The 15261-nt window shown below is 47.7% G+C and overlaps 1 protein-coding gene and 1 long non-coding RNA gene across 3 annotated transcripts in view; one reads left to right on the forward strand and one right to left on the reverse strand.

Annotated features, from left to right (window-relative positions):
• Positions 1-15261, forward strand: part of HPSE2 (heparanase 2 (inactive)) — a 564230-nt gene that overhangs the window by 110924 nt on the left and 438045 nt on the right. The gene's annotated exons all lie outside the window — the stretch shown is intronic.
• Positions 6470-10533, reverse strand: LOC141056134 (uncharacterized). Its single transcript, XR_012221580.1, has 4 exons — positions 9830-10533; positions 8441-8554; positions 8146-8309; positions 6470-7649 (listed from the first exon to the last, which is right to left on the reverse strand). It is a non-coding gene; the product is annotated as an uncharacterized lncRNA (long non-coding RNA).

Consider the following 15261-nt stretch of genomic DNA (forward strand, 5'->3'; position numbering starts at 1 on the left):
TACTGCTGCCTTGCTCCTCTGCCGGTGTCTAATTACAGGGCCAATTTGCCTCTACCGCCATAACTACTGCTGCATTGCTCCTCTGCTGGTGTCTAATTACAGGGCCAATTTGCCAATACCGCCATAACTACTGCTGCCTTGCTCCTCTGCCGGTGTCTAATTACAGGGCCAATTTGCCTCTACCGCCATAACTACTGCTGCCTTGCTCCTCTGCCGGTGTCTAATTACAGGGCCAATTTGCCTCTACCGCCATAACTACTGCTGCCTTGCTCCTCTGCCGGTGTCTAATTACAGGGCCAATTTGCCTCTACCGCCATAACTACTGCTGCCTTGCTCCTCTGCCGGTGTCTAACTACAGGGCCAATTTGCCTCTACCACTTCATAACTACTGCTGGGCAATTACAGGGTCAATTAGTATCTGTTTACTCTACAATACTCCAGGACGCCTTCTTCACTGCCAGATAACTGCCAAATAGACTCCTTTACCTGTGCCAACATGAGTCATAACAAAAAGTATGCCAATGCCAGTGAAAGGAAAGCAGCTTTAGCACTATGACAAAAACAACGCCGTGCTAATGAGACTCCTGAGGAAAAACACCATCGCCTTGAGAAGATTAAGGCTTATAAACGCCGTCGCCTCACACACGAATCCCCTAACTCTAAATCCATAAGATTGGCTGAAGAAGCCTCTGCACGCCGTCACCGCCGACAACAGACGGCCTCTTCCTCATCATTATTATTAGACTCACAACAGGATGCTTCCACATCAGCATGTGGAACAATTTACTGCTACACTTCATCCCATATGCCGTTCACTGACATAACTAATCAGCAATCTGTTTCTGCCCTATCAATACCACCATTCAATACCGATGCACAGTATGCCAATGCCAGTGAAAGGAAAGCAGCTTTAGCACTACGACAAAAACAACGCCGTGCTAATGAGACTCCTGAGGAAAAACAGCATCGACTTGACAAGATTAAGGCTTATAAACGCCGTCGTCTCACACACGAATCCCCTAACTCTAAATCTATTACATTGGCTGAAGAAGCCTCTACACGCCATCACCGCCAACAACAGACGGCTTCTTCCTCATCATTATTAGTAGACTCACAACAGGATGCTTCCACATCAGCATGTGGAACAAGTTACTACCACACTTCATCCTATATGCCGTTCACTGACATAACTAATCAGCAATCTGTTTCTTCCCTATCAATACCACCATTAGTCAATACCAACGCACAGTTTCTTCACATACAAGCTGCAGTTAGCCCGCAGAAAGTGCAACCAAGACAAATATACGTTGGTCTCAAAACTAGGCGCACCCCATCGGTTGGACATGCACTTCTACTACAACCTCACATTTTCACTAATGATGAAAATAGTATTACTGAACACAGCTGTGGTGACATGACCCATGTATGTGAGCATTGCGAAGCTTTGTATTTTGTAGCAGAGATACCTTCTGATAACAACTTTACGCTCTGCTGTCAGAAGGGTAAAGTCCATGTACCCATACTACAATATCCTGATGTCTTTACACGTTTGCTGAAAGGGCAAAGTGAATTTAGCAAAAATTTCATGGATAATATTCGAAGTATTAACAGTTCCTTTGCTTTTGCCTCCATGGGTGCAAATATTTCACCACCTCCTGGATATGGCCCATACTGTTTCCGCATACATGGCCAGATCTATCATAGAACTGGAACACTACATCCCTCAGATGACCAGCAACGCGCATTTGCCCAACTTTACATTCTCGATACCACTACCGCAAACGAACAACGCTTACGATGTAAAGAAAATCAAAAATGTCATCCTACATTGATGAACATTATTGCCCTTCAAATCCAAACTATTAATCCTTTTGTGGAAGCTTATCAAATGTTACGTGATGTGGAAGAACAAGAAAAAAATAAATCTCTACAAAACGGAACTGTCATGCCAAACATCACTATGGCTATTAAACAAGATCGTACTCAAGACCCTCGACGCTACAATAATCCCACTGTCAGTGAAGTAGCAGTCGTGTTTCAAAATGACAATGGTGAGCCAGTAATGTCCACTCGCAGGATTTCAGAATACTCAAGATGGCATGGCCGCAAGAACATGTCGCCGGCGTGGACAATGTCGGGATCCAGGATGGCGCCGGCGGAAGAAGATGTCGGGGATCGTGGAGCAGCGACGATGACGGTGTGTGTATGAGAGACGGAGTGAGAGAAAGGGTCGTATGTGGAGTGAAAGAGTGAATGGACGTGAGTGGAGATGGTGAAAGGTGAGAGGAGTGTGTGTTGAGGCGGTGTGGTGTGTTGAGGAGGTGTGTGTGTATTGAGGGTTAACATGGCAAGAGGTGTGTCACTATCCTCTCGATGCGATAGCATCGGGCCTTAATCTACTATAATAAATGCGCTAAGCAGCTTCCGGGTTGTAACAACTTCCGTCCAGTTGTAACTGGTGACGTCACAGCACACCTCTTGCCATGTTAACCCTCAACACACCACTCCTCAACATACACTCCTCTCACCTTTCACTATCTCCACTAATGTCCACTCGCAGGATTTCAGAATACTCAAGATGGCATGGCCGCAAGAACATGTCGCCGGCGTGGACAACGTCGGGATCCAGGATGGTGCCGGCGGAAGAAGATGTCGGGGATCATGGAGCAGCGACGATGACAGTGTGAGTATGAGAGACGGAGTGAGAGAAAGGGTCGTATGTGGAGTGAAAGAGTGAGTGGATGTGAGTGGAGATGGTGAAAGGTGAGAGGAGTGTGTGTTGAGGAGGTGTGTGTGTATTGAGGGTTAACATGGCAAGAGGTGTGTCACTATCCTCTCGATGCGATAGCATCGGGCCTTAATCTAGTATGATTATAAACGTTTTCCTCAAATGACATTCAGCGAATATGTGATGAATGTCTGATTGCTGGGGGCCGCACTGTGGGACCTGCACAGATAACTAGAACAGGATTTCCCTGCAGATTCTGGTGCAAAATTTCCTGCAATAATTTCCCTGCATAACCTAAGGTTAAATTTCCATGTGGCGAAAACGCAGTACAAAATCTGATGCATTTGATAGTGCACAATATTTTGAGAAATCTCATGCACATGCTGCGAAATATTTCTGCAGCTTATACTGACAGTAGCTGTGGATTTAAAATGTTAATATATGCTGTAGATAAAAGTGTGAGTACCACCCTTGCTGCTCCAGTATTACCCTTACTGCTCCAGTATCGCCCTTGCTGCTCCAGTATCCCACTTGCTGCCCCAGTATCCCCCTTGCAGCTCCAGTAACACCCTTTCTGCTCCATTATCACCCTTGCAGCTCCAGTATCACCCTTGCAGCTCCAGTATCACCCTTGCAGTTCCAGGATCACCCTTGCAGCTCTAATATCACCATTGCTGCTCCAGTATTACCCTTGCAGCTCCAGTATCACCTTTGCTGCTCCAGTATCACCCTTGCAGCTCCAGTATCACCTTTGCTGCTCCAGTAACACCCTTGCAACTCCAGTATCACCCTTGCAGCTCCAGTATCACCTTTGCTGCTCCAGTACCACCATTACTGCTCCAGTAACACCCTTGCAGCTCCAGTATCACCCTTGCAGCTCCAGTATCACCCTTGCAACTCCAGTATCACTCTTGCAGATCCAGTATCACCCTTGCAGCTCCAGTATCACCCTTGCAGATCTAAAATCACCCTTGCTGCTCCAGTATTACCCTTGCTGCTCTAGTATTTCCCTTGCTGCTCCAGTATCACCTTTGCAGCTCCAGTATCACCTTTGCTGCTCCAGTATCACCCTTGCTGCTCCAGTATCACCCTTGCTGCTCCAGTATTACCCTTGCTGCTCTAGTATTTCCCTTGCTGCTCCAGTATCACCTTTGCAGCTCCAGTATCACCTTTGCTGCTCCAGTAACACCCTTGCAACTCCAGTATCACCCTTGCAACTCCAGTATCACCTTTGATGCTCCAGTACAACCTGTTAGGCGTCTGGTTTCTGCATCTGCTCTGCAGGAATCCAGAGCCTCAGATTCTGCGGTCTCCTGCTGTCTATCTACTACAGAGAAGATTACTTTGCAGCAGACCGCTCCAGAGACTAAGTTCCTCTGTGCTCCTACTGGGCATGCTTACGAGACGATCTCCCATTGGAGATCGGGAGTCATGTGCCCAGGTCCTGCTCTAGATCTCATTGGTCCATCTCGGAGATCTGGAAGGTCCCACACAGCTATAAAAAGCGCGCATGACCGTTCGGCCATGCGCTAGTGTAGACTTTTCAAGCTAAATGTGTGAATGGTGACGGATGTATGACTCTGGTGACTGACTCATTTGAAACCCCTTCCCTCTGATATTACGCATGTGGATAGGGAATTAGTGCAGCAGTCAGCGCCAGTCAGTGGCAAGCCTTAGGCCACTCTGCTCACCGCACATCTACTCTAGCGTCCGACATTGCGCCTGCCTCCTAGCTTTGTCGACTAGCGGCCGTGCCCTACGCCACGCTGCAGTTGCAGCCCTCCTTGGCGTCCGCAGTAGCGACACCGCACACACGGTAGGTCTACAGTAGACGGACGCAGCTCCTCTGCCTTGGGTCCTGCTCCTGTGACCAGATACCGTGTGTGCATTTCCTTGTGGTCTGTGACACTAACAGGCTCAGCGTTTTTGTATGTTTATGTTGCGGTGCCTCTGTGTGTGAACAGAGCCCGCTTTGCGCACTTCGGGTGAAGTTGAACCCGTGCGCATTATATCACCATATTGCTCGTCTGTCATTACCTAGCAGTGGTGTAACATCTACTGCACGGTGGACCCCGAGCAGCGAACGCACTTTATTATTTATTTTTATTTAGTGCGTTCCGCCGTTTCTAACACAACCATTACTGCTCCAGTAACACCCTTGCAGCTCCAGTATCACCCTTGCAGCTCCAGTATCACCCTTGCTGCTCCAGTATTACCCTTGCATCGGATATATAATAAATGTCTGGTGACCTAGGATCCCCGCCAATCATTAGTATGGGGGGTCCCATTCTCTCAGTCCGGCACTATCAAAAAGATGGGGGTCCCTATCAGTGGAACCTTTTTATTAGGTAATAATTTAATAATATTGTATACAAAAATGTATTTTCTAAACTGGACAACCCCTTAAATGTGGACTTTTCTTGTTTCAAGAAGGACAGGTCATATTCATACACTAATAGAAATTCCATAATCCCCTTCCTCCCACATGTATCAATAGAGGATTAGTTATGTCGACCTCTGGTGCAAAGGTGTGCAGCACTCACAGATGGAGGAGAATCTGGTCACCATTACAATGTATACATAGCTTTATACGTGTCTGAAAGATGCCAATATCAAATCCTAATGTTTTCACGAATACTAGTTATCTGCCCTGATCTAATAAAGAAGTTATCCACACGAGGTTCTCAGGACTCTCACCACATCTTTATTCAATAAATTACTTGCACTAAAATGTCTAATAAGCACCCTGTCCTCCACACTTATACATAGGGTTCATAAATCTCATAACATGCCTGTTCCTAATGCTTCTATTTTGACAGCTACATATTACCTAAGATCCAGGAGGCTGATTGCCGTTTTGACTCTCATCCAAAGTTCAACATTTAAGAGTGTTTGCAAATCTCAGGACTTAGCTCTGTAATTCTGAAAGGATTTGACCAATTTAGACAGAATGGAAAACTTGTATAATTCGGTATATACCAAAGTCATGGCCCTTTCAATATTATATATTGTATGTTTGCATGATATTAACCAAAAGGGAAACCTCAACTCCCTAATGTGGTTGGGACGCGGCTGTGTTATTGGGCAGAAACTTCAAGAACCCCTATCCTCAATTCCCACTATCTGGAAGGTTCAAATAGTACTGAGGGTAGTAAATCACCTCCACTAACAATAAGCACCTGTGATAAATAAGCTATAAGGAGTTCTGCTGCTAATCTTGAGGGTTTTGCCTGTTGTCGGTAAAATGTAGGTTATTGAAGACTTTTGATTAAGGTGTCTGCCCTGTTCAAAGAAGTCATATTCTGTAATTTCACTTAGGTACACACATTTAAATATATATTATCTATCTATCTAAATCAAAAAACAGGGCAGCACTATCAAAATTATACAATTGGTGCAGAACCTATTCAGCAGTGTCCATGTGGTACTAGCAGGTACGCAGGACGCAGTGACGAGGCACGAGACGGTTTAGTGCTTTTAGTAATAATGTATATACGCCTAGAGGAAACTGTCCTCAGTCGTAGCCTGACCAACCAAAGGGGTAACAAGAGATGCCCTTGCAGGGGCTCAATACAAACAAACACGAACAGAGTAGAACACGACTACGTCCGGCGAAAGCCGGTCACTATAGGGCCGCGGTATGGCCAACTACGGGTCCTTAACTATAATCAAAATTGAAAAGTCTAGGCAAAAGAAAGCTTCAATACTAGATCATCCAAATAGAAAAAGAAGAAAGCCATATTCAAAATGTAAAAATATACATGTTTTATTGAGATATAATTAAAATCACAAGCAAAAAACAAATGAGAATGTAAAAAGTGGGTACTGTAAAAATCACCACAACAAGAGGTAAGATAAAATGGAGTCGAGAAAATATGTGTCCTTCTTTTTCAAAAATTACTAATCCAAATATAAATAAGTATATACTCATTCAAATGCATGCCAGAGTTTTCAATGCAGATAATAGATGCACAAGTGCAAATGTACAAGAAATAGCATAAAAGGCATGGTAAAGGAGTGAAAAAGTACCTATACAAAATATGGCAAAAAGAAATGGAGTGGACGGTATGTTACCTCAAGTGGTGGGCAGGAGGGTCCCCGACGCGCGTTTCGCGGCTGCTTTCTCAAGGGGCGCAAAGAGGGGCTGCTGAATGGTCCTTTTATATTGTGATCACGCAGTGGTGATCAGCGTGTGACAGCGCTTCCGGTGGGCGGGCCAGAACGGAGCCGTCATGGGTAAGCATCATGCCTTGCCGCGCCTCCTCACCGCTCGACGCGTCAGAGCAGGAAGGAGGAAGCGGCTGCATGGAGTTGCGTCGCCATGGAGACGACCCGGTCCGCGCGCCGATGAGGCGCGTTCTGCCACAGAGTATACGATACTACGATGACAGCGCTTGGGATGTAAGTAGGTGCTCCATTAAGGTGGAGGAATGGTATAATAGGTCGAGCGTGGGGGGTTAGAACAGGGGAAGGGGATTACATAGTGATATGTGGATGATATGAACACCAAAAGTACAATTATGTTAGAAATGTAACATTAGGTATTGGAAGTGCTATAATATATTAAAAATAAGGTGATATGAATTATATATAAAATACTGTAGATCATATTTCATAAAAGGCACAAAATGCATTAAATTTGTGACATGACAGTTAAAAATAAGATGATATAAATTGTATATAAAATATATACATAAGCAGTGTAAATCATATTCCATAAATGACATAAAGTGCATTAAATTTGTGACATGACAAATAAATCAATGAGACCTTTCGAAGTGCAGAAAGGAGAGAAATAAAAAATAAAAATAAAAAAAATAATAAGGAAGGAACACCAATAATGAATAAAGCGCAAGGACATCAGTTCCAGCTTGGAAAAGGACGAAGTCAGCTAGCATCTCTGAAGTAAAATGAAAGCCATCTAAAAAATATATAGAAAAACAATGTTAAATATACAGTAAAAGAAAATGAAAAGAAAAATAAAAAATAAAAAATAATAAATATACATAAAAAGAAAATAGAGAAACGGAGCTACAGAAAAGAGGCGAAACTGATGACCTCATTAAGACCATTGGGCTGCAGTGATTTATTTTTGAAGATCCATCGCGCTTCTAACTGCGCAAGAGATTTTCTCCAGTCCCCACCCCTGACATCAATGTGTATTTTGTCTATTCCAAAAGCTTTCAAAAGGTTGGCATTGCAATCATGGGTTTGCTTGAAATGGCGTGGTATAGGTTTCAGGGAGAAGATGTCCTGGGCGTCTATAGCATTAGCAATATCGCGATAGTGCTCTCTGATTCTGGTCTTCAGGGGTCTTGAAGTTAAGCCCACGTAAATTTTAGGACAGGGGCAGTAGGCATAATATACTACTCCTATCGAATTGCAGGTAATGTGCTGCGTGATGGAAAAATCCTTACCATCGCTGGAGCGGAAGGCAGAGGTCCGTACCATATTAGGGCAAGAGATACAGTCCCCACAAGGGAAGAAGCCCCATACGGGACCCTGGGATCCAAAGGCTTTCTCAGGAAGGAGTACAGAATGGTAGCTCCGAACAATAAGATCCTTGAGATTGGGTGATTTCCTGTATGTGACAGATGGAAAATCAAATAGAAATTTTGCCAAGCCAGCATCCTCCTGTAAAATGGGCCAAAATTTCTTTAGGATATTTTGCATGCCTTGTGAGCTGGCATTATAGGTGGTTATGAACCTTACCTTCGTTTCCTGTGCAGGTTTGCAACGTGATTTCAAAAGCTCGCTGCGATTAGTTTTTTCAGCTGCTTTCAGACCTTTTTTGATACACCGCCGGGAGTAGCCTCTTTCGAGAACCTATTGGATAAATCATTTGCTTGCTCATTAAAATAATCTGAATTGGAACAGATCCGTTTGGCCCTGAGAAATTGGCCTTTTGGTATACTTTTAATTAGGGATGGTGGATGCGAGGATGACGCGTGTAGAAGCGAGTTTGTGGCGGTATCCTTACGGAAGATATTGGTTTCCAGAAATCCACTTGAGGGACAGAGATCTTAATGTCAAGGAAGTCAATGGAAGTTTGGCTGTATTTGCATGTGAGATTGATATTCAGCTTGTTATTGTTAAGGGTCTTAACAAAATCGAGGAGGTCCTGCTCAGAGCCCTGCCATACCATGAGAATGTCATCAATATAGCGGGCCCAGAACAGGACCTCCTCGATGTGTGCCACAGGTTTAGTAAAGAAGATTTCACGTTCCCACATGCCCATAAAGAGATTAGCATAAGCGGAAGCAAAGGCCGCCCCCATCGCGGTACCTTGCTGCTGTAAATAAATACTCTGCCTAAAAATGAAGAAATTGTGTTCTAAAGCAAATTTCAACAATGAAAGAAGGAACTCAACAAAATCAGGGCTGTGTTCAGACATACGTAGGAAAGTTTTGACGGCCAGTATTCCGTCCCGATGCTGGATGGAAGTGTATAGAGCTTCAACATCCATGGTGACTAGCCACATGTCTCCATCAAGAGGGATACCGTCTATTTTCCTCAGGATGTCCCCTGAATCCTTCACATAAGAGGGAAGATCAAGTACTAGAGGTTTCAGATAGAAATCCATAAATTTTGAAATGGTTTCGGTTAAATTTCCATTGCCCGAGACAATGGGGCGCCCAGGCGGCGTAGTGGCATTTTTATGTATTTTGGGTATAAAATAAATACAGGCCATTTTAGGGTAAAGCGGAATCAAATGATCTCTGAGGTTTTTAGCAATATGTCCCTCATTAAAGGCTCGGTCGAGAATGTCCTGCAATTCCCCCTTGAATTTTAAAGTAGGATTGAAAGTCAACTTTCCATAGCAGGTTTCATTTCTGAGTTGCCGAAGGGCCTCTTTTTCATACATTTGAACCGGCCACACCACTACATTACCCCCTTAGTCTGCCTGTTTTATAACAACTTCTTTAAGGTTTTTCAATTCTCGTAGAGCCTTCCTTTGCACAAATGTTAAATTATCCCTAGAGTCAGAATGATGTAGCTTGTCAAACTCCTTAGTAACGAGCCTGACAAAAAGATCAATGTGGGGATATAGATTAAGGGGAGGAAATTTCTTGGGAATGGGAGGTTGGAATTTGACAGTACCTGAGGTAGTAGTGGTGTGCTGGTTATCTTCCAATTCTTCAAAGATAGAGATAGCGCGTAATTCGTCCTCAGACCAAATTTCGCCAACTTTCAGTTTGTCATGTAGCTTCTTAAGAACTAATTTGCGAGCAAAGAGCTGGAGGTCTTTAGTTGCTAGGAAGGAGTCAAAATAAAAAGATGGTGAGAAAGATAATCCTAGACTAAGCACTTCTAATTGGGAAGGAGTAAATTTAATGGAGGATAGGTTAATTACCTGCATTTTGGCAGAGGACTGAGAAGAACGTTCAAATGATTTCTGGGGAGTGTGCCCCTTTTTAACAACATCATTGTTTTTTCTCAAATTGTAGGTACGCTGTTGCGCCCTACCACTTTCTTTGGAGGACACCGACGAAATGGTCCTTAACTATATAGTCAACTTAGTCGTCCTGACGTCCCTCGGCGTTCTGGACGGTGGTTCTTCGGCGTAGCAGCCGCTGGACCCAGCTGCTGAAGAGTTGTTGTAGTCTTCGAGCGTTCCGACAATCAGGTGACTCTGGGGCACCACAGGCCCCGGAGGAGTCCTTGGACGTATGGGCCGTAGCCCCGGACTGGGACAAACAGCAGCGATGCAGGGTGGCGATTGGCAGGCCACCTGTGCAGCTAACAGCTGCGACGGGGAATCCGCTGCGAGCAACGGCCCAGCCCTTGCCATGGACCGGAGCGGGACAGTGGTGGCCGCCGACGGCACTGAACTTGCCGCGGCCACGGGTGAGAGCAGGGCAGCTGCGGGTGGCAGGAGACAGGCCGCAGCCGCGGGCTGGAGCGAGGCGGCAACGGCTGCGAGCGACCACGGGCAGGCCGCAGCCACGGGCTGGGGTGAGGCGGCAATGGCCACGAGTTGGAGAGGGGCAGCGGCCGCGAGTTGAAGCGGGGCAGCGGCTCTCGGATGGTCGTCTGGGCGCCATCCCTCTGATGTCCTAGGTGAATGTCTCTCCTGGCTCTGGTAAGATGCTTTGGCTCTCAGTTGCTCCCACGGTCTCCTGCTGCTTCTGTCCCGGTCTGCTGACTCACCGTGATTAGCGTTCCCCGCCCCTTTTATACTGGCTCCTCCCCCTGCCCATCTGTCCATCTCAACGGTCCGTCCCTGAACTCTGTCCCCCGGGAACAGTTTCCCCCGGAACCTAGGTGACGGTCCCCTTGGTTCTGGCCCGGACACCCAGCGGGGGCCCTTCTTCCCACACTCCCCCGTCCTGTATGCTCGCCAGTTCTTGGGCAAGGGTTTTGGTAGACTCGGGTTAGTCTTTCGAGACGACAGTCCTTGTCGCCATACGAACTGGTCCTGTTCGTATCGTTCAGGGGGTTTGCCAGCTGTTGATCGCTCGGAGCGTCGGAGTTCGGGTATGGTGGAGTCCTCTGGGGTGGTGGATGGTGGTAGGACAGTCGATTCTGATGGGATGCCCGGGTCTACTGTGGTGTCATTACTTTGGTGACCCGCGGAGGCGGTTGGGGAGTCCTCCTCATCGTCCAGGTCCCAGACCATGGGCGGGGATCGGGGACCCGAGGGATCGGTTCGGGTCACATGGGATCAGTGGATGCACAAGGCCGTAACATGTTACGGTGCACAACACGAGTGAGAGGTGCGTCGTTTCCTTCGGATTGTATTTCATACACAGGCCCGTCGGGGCTTATCTGGTGCAACACTCAGTACGGGTTCTCCTCCCACCGTGGTTCTAACTTGTTTTGGGGGCGTTGATCTAGTACGAGTACCCGATCCCCAGTCTGGAAGTCAATTGGTGGGGGCAGCGCTCCCCCTGGGTGTTCTAGATCCTGGAGCTTTGTATGGACGATTCAGTGGAGGGTCTGCAGCCGATGCCGGTGGTTTTGGACCCACAAGGATACTCCGGTCCAGGGTTGGGGTTCCTCCGTGTTTAGCTCCACCTCCGTGATTCCTTTACCTTCCCGTCCGAACAGCAATGAGTAGGGGTGTAGCCAGTCACCCGGTGTACCCGGTTATTATATACCCACACCAGCTCAGGGACGTTGTTGTGAACTCATTTTCTGGTCTGCCTCTGGTTTCTAGTGAGGGAGCTGGTTGTGCTGACAGAGGAGTTGTGAGTTCTCTTTCCGGGCTCCCTCTGGTGGTGGCAGGAGGTAGTGAAGCTGATCTAATTAACAGAGACCTGCCACCTGATAATGAGGAAGAGGATTGGACATCTGGAGTCTCAGACTGGATTTAAGACAGCCGACTCCCTATTCCCATGCTGGTGAATTTTTCCTGCCTCCTGAGGTCTTAGTTTCCAGCTCAGTTCCCGCCTTCTCAAGCTAAGTTGTCTTTGCTAATGTTCACATTTGATTTGGTTTGGTCTATTCAGTCTTTTGTGTGGTCAGCCAGCCCCAGCTGGGGCTGTGCTGAATTTCCTCTCTTATGTCACTGTATGTGCCAGTTTGCTTTTTGTCCCTTATTAGATTGGCCTTTTTTTGCTTTGTTCTCAGAATATGCCAGAGTGCTGATATAGTGGGAGAAGTCTAGTGACTTCAGGGTATTTTTTGCTATCAGAAGTGTTGGACATTTTTGCAGGGTTTTTTGGCGTGATTGCAGACAGTATCTTTCCTTTCCTGTCCTTTCTAGCTAGTGTTGGCCCCATCGTTTGCTCAGCCTATTTTCCTACCTGTGTTCGTGTTTTCATCTTGTCTCACCGTCAATACATGTGTGGGGGCTGTCTATTCCTTTGGGGTCTGCTCTGGGGCAGTTTTAGATTTCCCCTTTTCTTGCTTTAGGCTTATTTAGCCCTCCGGCTGTGACGAGGCGTCTAGAATCATCGTAGGTACGCTCCACGGCTGCTGTTAGTTGTGTGGTTAGGATCAGGGGTTTGCAATCCGTGTAGTTACCAACCTCTCTGGTTTTCTGTGACTTGGCTTGGTCTTGTTTTCCTCCTTGGTGACCCATTCATAACAGGACGTATTCAGGCCAGCGGGCCTTTCGGTCGCTCTCCAGGGTACGCATTTGGATTAGTGTCCGATTGAATCGTTCGCAGGCCCCATTTCCCTGTGGGTGGTATGGCGTAGTCTGAGACTTATCGATACCATAGAGATGATGTAGTTCTTCCATGACTCTTCCTAGGAAGCACGCTCCTTGGTCCGAATGTATTCGCTGCGGGCAGCTGTACACTTGGATAAAGTTTTTACAAATCGCATAGGCGGCCGACTCCGCTGTCTGGTCTCGGGTGGGGGTGACCACGGCGAACTTGGTGAAATGATCCACCATAACGAGACAATGTTCATACCCCTGGTAGGCAGGACCTATGGTCAGATAGTCCACCGTAAGGAGCTCGAGGGGAGTTGATGATACAATTGTCTGCACCGGGGCTCGTTGCGCGGGAGGTTTAGCGAGCTCACACAGGCAGCAGGTTCGGCAAACTTCTTCCACAGCAGCGTGCAAGCGTGGATGGTACACTATCTGCTGCAACCATTGCAAAGTCTTTTGAGCACCAAAGTGTCAGCGTGCACGTTTTCAGCCCCTCTTTTGTAGATGATCTTGTAGTTGAACTGTCATGGTTAGGACATGGTTAATGTCCTGTTCTCATAGGGTTAACTTATGCCGGCCTCTCTTTGGATCTGGGAGGGGTATTTATACTCACTCCAGACTAGGATTCCCTGTCAGCTATACTGTTATTCTGGCTGTGTGTCTGTCCCCCCTGGTGTGCGTGGATACTGCATTGCTTGTTTGATTCCCGTGTATGACCCGGTCTGTCCCCTCACTCTGAACTCCGTCTCTTGTTTTGGTGCTATTGTCTTCTCCGGTTCTGACCTCCTGGCTTGGCTATTGTTACTCCGTGGCTATTGTACCATCCATTGCCCGTTCTGGTTTTCTGATCTATTGCTACGTCCTGACTATTCGCTCTGGCTAACCCTTTGGTACTGTCCTGCTATCTCGTGCTTTGACCCCGGCTTGATCTGGTTTCTGTCTCTGTCTATGCCCCTTAGAAACTTGTCCCGTAGTTACCTTTCTAGGAGTTTCCCTGCAGCTCCTAGCTCTGTGGAGCTTAGGTCACGCCCCCAGCAGTCACGTGCTTCAGGTCCTGATAGTCTGAAGCACGCATCGTCACCGCTGCTGTACCGCTCCACAGGTATCTTTGAGCACTGTTTTTGTACTCAGGACACGCGCACTGGCTCAGTGAGCAAGTGCAATGCGGTGTTCCTGACACGAACTTGGCCATCCGAGCCACCCACCGCTGCTCCAGGGCCCCCAGCTTGGCATTCTCCAAATGGGCTAGTGGGTTGTTGTCAGTCCGCACCACCACCTCGGAGCCCGCCAGGTACTCTGCGAACAACTCCGTCATTGCCCACACTACCGTGAGGAGCTCGAGCTTACAGGAGCTGTAATTGTCCGGGCTGCGTTCGTAGTCATGCAGCGACCAGCTACCACAGGCAATCACTTCCTCTCAGCCGTCCTGCACCTGTGACCTCCTAGTCCCTGGAGGCTCCCGTCGGTATGCAGGATGAACGGTTGCGAGAAATCTGCATACGCCAATACTGGGGCTTCCGAGAGTGCAGCTTTAAGATCTTGAAACGCATCCTCTTGCGGTTGCTGCCACTGGACCATCCATCCATTCGCCCCGGCTGGAGTCCCCTTCAGCAGGTCCTGCAGGGCTCAGGCTCGGCGTGCAAAATTCTTCACGAACCGACGGTAGTAGTCGGCCAACCCCAGGAAGGCCCGCACGTCTTTCACCGTCTCGGGGGTAGGCCACCCTTGGATGGCAGCAACCTTTTCCTGGGATGGTCTGACCCCTTCCGCCGAGATGGTATGCCCCAGATATTTGATCTGGGTGCGAAACAGGTGGCATTTCTGGGGCTTTACGTTCAACCCGTACTTTTGCAGCCGGCCGAGCACCTGCCCCAACCCCGCAGGTGGTCCTCGAACGTGGCGGAATAGATAATGATATCGTCCAGGTATATCAACGTGGCTTCAAAGTTGAGGTCTCCCAGACCAGACACCACTCCATCAACTGCTGGAAGGTTCCTGGGGCGTTGGCCAGCCAGAACGGCATCCGATTAAACTCGAACAGTCCCATGGGAAGGATAAATGCCGTCTTGGCTCTGTATTCCTCCGATATCGGCACCTGCCAGTACCCACTGGCCAGGTCTAGAGTCGAGAAGTACGTTGCACTCCCCAAGGCGGACAGAGACTCTTCTATGCGGGGCAGTGATTATCCACACAAAAACGCAGAGTGCCATCTTTTTTGCGAACCAGTACAATGGGGGCCGCCCAGGGGCTTTAGCTCTCTCGTATGACCCCCTTCCGAAGCATTAGAGCTAATAGGGTTTTCATTTCCTGGTATAGCTGCGGTGGTATTTGCCAATATCGCTCCCGGATGGGGGCCGCTCCTGCCATTGGGATCCCATACGTGATGGCCGTGGTACATCCAAAGTCATCCTCATGACTGGCGAAGACA

The sequence above is a fragment of the Dendrobates tinctorius genome, unplaced genomic scaffold (genome assembly GCF_039654945.1).
Source record: "Dendrobates tinctorius isolate UK_male_01 unplaced genomic scaffold, ASM3965494v1 ptg000196l, whole genome shotgun sequence".
Classification (NCBI taxonomy): Eukaryota; Metazoa; Chordata; class Amphibia; order Anura; family Dendrobatidae; genus Dendrobates; species Dendrobates tinctorius.